Source organism: Poecile atricapillus, chromosome Z, assembly GCF_030490865.1.
Source record: "Poecile atricapillus isolate bPoeAtr1 chromosome Z, bPoeAtr1.hap1, whole genome shotgun sequence".
Lineage (NCBI taxonomy): Eukaryota > Metazoa > Chordata > Aves > Passeriformes > Paridae > Poecile > Poecile atricapillus.
Genome location: NC_081289.1, coordinates 40787222 through 40793624, shown reverse-complemented (window position 1 = coordinate 40793624; position 6403 = coordinate 40787222).

The window sequence follows — 6403 nt, the reverse complement described above, 5'->3', positions numbered from 1 at the left end:
AGAGATTTTGTGATGGAAATTTTTGTGCTTCCCAGTCATTCCCCAAAAAAATTAGGCCATCCACATGAAAATTTTTGTCTCACAGTGAAGAAATATGTCATTGAGTATGTTCTGATTTGGCTTTATTTGCAGTTGTTGTTCTGAAATGCATATTTTTTGAAAATTAGTGGGAATACAGACTTGTAGGTCTGCTGTGGCCAGTGGGAGTGAAGAACTTAACTGTCTGAACTTGCCTTTATGACTTGTAGCTGTAACTCCAATAAGGTATTGTGACCCCCTTTTTTCTATCTGTCTGTTTCTACCATCCCCTATTTCCACCTGTGGATGGAACAGATTTTTGGAAGTGGGAGATGTTCATCCTAACCAAAAAAAGAGACATCTGAAAGAAACTGGATTAATACTGAGAAGGGGAGGTTTATTTTTTGGAAGATGCTTGTGCTTGTCACAGTGGAATTAAGAAATCTTATTCCTCTCACTTGATATATGGCATATTCCTACTCCTCCACATCTGTCCGGATACATGCCTGAGCAGCACACTTTCAGAGTGTCCTTAAGAGTGGCTCATCTTTTGTGCACCAGTTACAGGATGATAAAGTCTCTGTAATAATCATTTATTGTTTCCAATTTCCATCTGTATCCGGGTGTAATGTTCACAGATTCAAAAAGCTGGAACAGGCAGGTATTGGCTAAGTAGCCCACCTGGCTCCACTTATCCCCCTTTCAAATTAGAGGCAATGTAACCCAAAACCTCTATCTTCTGCTTTTTAACATTTCACACAAACTCATTTGGGAAATTTATTGTGACTTTAAAAAGATCTGACTTTTTTATTTGGTGCGTCACACTGCAAGAACAGTACAGTACCTGTTAGCCAGATGGTACAGGAATAACATGCCAAAAGGTACCAGATTTCTTATTTAGAGTCTGCTGTGAAACATGCATATCAGATTCAGGTGATATTAATGAAAAAAATAATGTTGGAAAAGTTACGAGCCATTATTCCATACAGAAATGGCATTTTTTCCCTTTTACAAGCACTCTCCAGTTAAATAAGCTTTGAACTTTCAGATCTTTCTGTTTGCGAGGGTTTGCTTATAACAGTCATGTAGCCAATATGACGACACATTTGGAACAGGCCCAGGTATTTTTAATCAGTAAGACCCTGCTGCAATGTATGAAACAGATTTAAACTGCTTTTGCCTTTACATGAATAAAATTTTCTCTAACTTAATATAAAATCAGTGTAACCAACTGACCAAATTCCCAGAAAACTTACTGCTCCTCAGCAGGCTTGGCTACATTATAATTTTAATTGTCAGTCCTAATATGATCTCGCAAAGGTTTTATGAAAACCAATTTAGTTTTAGAGATTGTAAATGGTGTGGTGGCTCTGTCAGCGTGAGCTTTACTATCATATCAAAATTAATATCCAGTTTTCTTTCTTGTTGGTATTAAACCAGACCAGATGTTTGCTCTGAGTTTGTGAACCCCTGGTAACAGCGACAAACAGGATGAAAGTTGTAGGGGAAAACAAGGCCAGCGCCGGCACTTGGAGCCAGTTGGTTCCCACCCCACTTTGCTCCCCGCTGTGCTCGAATAAGCCATCCTTCCCACAGGGCTGTTTGCTCGCTAGTTCAGTTGTTTGTTTGTTTGGAGGGAACTGGGTTAGAGTAGCTCAACTTCAAATGAAAAACACATCCTAATCTAGCGGGACCTGCATTGGAAATTATGCATCAGAGCATCCTGGCCCTTTTTGAGTCCTGATCTGCACTAAAGCCTGGCTGCTGGATCTGGGCTTCAGTTAGGAGTTTCCAGACTTGCTGACGAAGCCATGCCAGCAGAGCCCTAGCTGTTTCCAAGGATCTGCTTGGAAACAGCTTGTTTTGGTCATCTTGTGTTCTTTTGAGGAACACTCTCTACTTTTCTACTTACAATGGCTTATTTCTTTAGACATGCCCTCAGATCCTTCCAGGCCCAGGTAGCACCAGGGCTTACCATGTCCTCACCCACTCTGACTTTTCTCCCCTTTACATTCATGGTGGCAATCCCAAGTGACATGAATGGATGCATGTTTTCTGATTGCAGGGTCATACTGAACCCAAGTTTCCTGCCATGGCCACAGGGGTGGTAAGAAAAGATGACAAAGCTGCAGGGAAATTTGAAACTAGGAGCTTCCTCTTTAGGTAGATCTGCTCCAAGAGGATTGATCCTCTCTCATGTCCTCCCTCAAATAATCCACTTCATGTAATGATATGTGAATATCTCCAGACTACTGGCACCATTTCTTGCTTCCTTCCTCCTAGGGAAGACCTTTGGCATTCAGACCCCCAGCTCAGGATCACCAATAGGGACCTGACTCCCTGTTGGTGATACTGAGTCCCTCAAAGCCTCCTCCCACTGGAACTTAAGCCCTTCATGGGCAGGTCCTCCTCACCATGGGGGCTGACCAAGCCCTCTCAGGTCCTTTCCTTCTCTCACAAGCTCCACACAAATCTTGCCTGCTGTTCTTCAGCAGCATTCACCTCCTGAGTGAATTCATCATGGAGGAAGTAGCCTGTTGCAGGTGAGGCACACACATGTGAAAGCCTGTGAGATTTTTAGGGCTACAATAACAAACATAAAATTAAATGAATGCATAAACCTACCCAATACCTCACTTAATAAAAGAGTTTACTCTAGTGATGGCAGAGGTATGAAAAATAGCTGCAAAACTTATCATAGCAGCAGGATGTATGCAGCACGCCTGATCTCAGCTACCATTAACATCTGTGTAGGATGTTCTCACTATGAAACATGGAAAATTGTAATTCCTATGATTTTCCTGTTAATTTCAGTAAGGACAAAAGCATATCTTCAACTTGTAACTGAATTTATAGTGTTTTTCAAATTTAAGACAGGTCACTTTAAACATGATCAAAGAAAAGCAAAAATGAAAAAGGGTGCTTTTCTAACTTAAAATAATATTGACGTAATTTTCTTGGATTTTTGCATTATTTTGAGCAGGCTTTCAAAGCAGAACTGTCAAAATGTTATTAATGAGATGTAAAATGTCTCGTATGCTAACTTTCTTCACATATCATTGCAAATTTAAAAACAAGGGGAAAAAAAAGAAACCATTTCAACAACACAAATTTAGCCTAAGTGCATTTTTATTTTTCCTGCAAAGTGGTTCATTGGCATAACCTGTGAACATTTCTTGGTTTGCCATGGTTTGGTGAAAATTAAACATATTGCATTAAACTCATGTGATGAATATGCAAAATCATTTGAAACAGAAAGGAAAAAATATATCTGAGCAGGCTTTTTGCAACGAGATTTAAACTATGTACAACTTCAGTCAGAAACCTTGGAAGGCAGCTTAGTTTCTTTGAGCTATGAGATACAAGGGCAAAGCTCTCAGCACAAGTAAATTGCTATTGCTCCACCAAACACATTGAAGCCATGCTAATGGCAAAAGAATCATGCTGATTGACATCAGATGAGGATTTGGCCCCATTTTGTCTCCTGGGTAAATGAGATTTTTGGTGTTAAAAGAGAACGTTATTACTCCACAAATGACACAGCACTGTTGCCCTAAACACTAACTCACTTTTGGAGTCTGTTGATTCCCAAAGATTCCTTAGTCTAAATCAGGGTAAATAGAACAAAACAGTTTTCTGTTTTCTAAGGTTTTGATGTAGTGCTCTTTGTTGCTACTCTGAGCTTGCACAAATTCACTGTATCTGTTTGAACATTGACTCCTGTCTGTGGATGTTGTCTGGTCACCAGCCTGATACTCTTCATTTTTTGTTAGAAAAAATAGATATATTTTGCAGAAGCTTGGTGGTTTAGCAATCTAAGTGTTTACAATTAAAAAGTACCATCCTCTGCAGAATTCTGCAGTTTCAGCACAGGATAACAAGGTGGTTTAAAATAACAACATGGTTCAAAAATCTGTGAAAGCATGCTGTTAATTAGTCCATTGTTCTGCAAATCTGTCATCTGCTACCACCTCACCTGCTCCCCCCACCAGAGTCCCTAACTCTTAATTCTGCTCTCTAACATTTGCAAAAGCATACAGAAACGTAAAAATGATAAATTATAAACTAACCGTGAAGGCTTATTTTCCATGCACTGTGCTAATCCATACTCCAGTGGGGTGGAAGTTTCTTGGCTGCAGGCAAATGTTAAACTTCAAAGTGTGGCTCAGGTGCTGAGCTGTGTCTTGTGCTAGACAGCAGGCTGCTGACACCGAGGCTGCCATAACCCAGATCCCCAGCCATGCTTTGCACACTTTTCAGGCATCTGGGCCTTCATAACCATATAAATCCTTGCTAGAATTTTCACGTGCTAGGCTATGTGTGATCCCTGAGCTCTGCAAAATGTGTAGCCACACGTTGGCCAGAGTAATAAGACACATATGACATACAAAATACGAGCTACACATACTCCCTGGAGAGGCAATGGAAAGTAGTATCCTGGGGCCACAATTTTTGTGTGTTCTGCAGTTCAAATGCATGAGAAAACTGTCCTCAGCATGTGGACAAGCCTCAGGACAACCCATGAGCCTTAATTAAGGTAGTGCTTGCTGCCTTGCTTTCTACTATCACCTCTGTTTCAGGCTGCCCAACATTTTCCATACCAATATAACTTTGCTCCCAGGTGCATGATGAAGTCTCGGAAGAGGAAGTGTAACTGAACTGCACTTTGCAGCCTTAAAACACTTTAGTTATTCCCTTTGTTGCAGCCTTCTATTCCTTTCTGCTGCCTATGAAATTAACTTACTCATAATGCCTGTGGCTTTGCTGTTTCTATGTCACTCCCTCATGTGAACAAAACACTAAGTCCACAAGATCCACAAGAGCTTTTTTGTGTCCTTTCCTTCTCGCAGCCAGATCACAATGTGGGCTTTATCCTGTGTCTTATTTCCAGCATGCTGTGAAGTCACTGTAGCCCCATTAGCATTCATAACAGCAGGCTACCTGGGTATCTAACCCACAGCAGCATTTTGACACAATCATTCTCTTTCCAGCATAAACCAAAGTTTTCTAGACTTCAACTTTTTCCATGCAGGTGGCCTGTTGCAACAATCCTCATAACTGGTAGTCAAGAAAATCTTTTCTGGGGGGAAAGATTGAATAAGAATGTTAAAGTAAATTGTCTCACTTTAGTTCTGCTAAGGTGGGGAAGAAATGCATGGAGAGCTGCCAGATGTAACACAGGACAGAGAATATACATGGGCTCATCAAGCAGCAGTAGGAGCCCAAGCAGAAGTCTAGAAGAAACAAAATGCATTGTTAGATTACTGAGTCCCCCTTAATTTTCCCTTTAATCTTAATTTGATAAACAAATCCACTAAAATTTAGAGCAGGTAACATAGCTTCCATATTTACTCGTTGTGGAGACTTTAGCATGTTTGTGATGTAATGGTCAGGATCTCTGATATGCAGTAGCACATGAAGTTTGTTACCCTGTGAAATAGACTCTAAATATTTAGTCTGGTGTCTTGCATTTCTTGAGAAAAATATTCATTTCTATTTTCATCTCTTTGTGCACATTTTTAATTTCTGCCTACATAGTCTAATACATTTCTATTCCAATATAACTCAAAGTTATAGCCACCAGACAATAGGCATAAATTCATGTAATGAATCTGCAAGAACAGAAGGTTTATACTAACTTTCTCACCTATCGTTTCAAGCTTCAGGAATGGCTGCCATATGACCAGAAATATCTCAAGTGTCCCTCTTGGAAGATGTAAAATCCACTCCACCTGCAAACAAAATTCTCCACACCAGAAAGAAGTTCATGGCAGTTGTTCCTTTTACATAATATTGTTGTGGTTATTGCAGTTAAAGCCCACATATTATTAGAATTGACTTGCACTATTAACATAAACTTATGGTCATTACCATCCAAAGAAAATTAGTCTTTCAAGAATATTTGAATCAGAGCCAATTTCAGCTTGAAAAAACTGCTCTTGAAGTCTTTTGTCCACAGCTTTTCTCATCTGTAGCACATCTCTTAAAGCCACAGGCAATTATTTTTCTCAGAGAGTTTATGTATTTCTTTGTGTATATATTTTTTAAATTATGTTTAAACAAGTTCATCACAATGTACTCAAGAATGGCCTCTTTATTTTACTGATTCAAATCCTTTTTCCACTGGCTGAAAGACTGAGGAATGAGAATATGAGGAATATGAGAAAGGTAGTAGTGAGAACTTCCCCATGTCACTGTAACAGTCCATGTGTAGAATGAGAGCAGAATCTTAAAACCCAGGCAGAAGGCAATTCATCATAATTGTGCTACAGAGTATTAAGCATATCAGAGATAGCACATCTGGGTATTTTGTACCTTGACCACAGTACCCAAACCCATATCTGACAATTTCCTGTACTTAATGTGATGAACCCTTTTACAATCT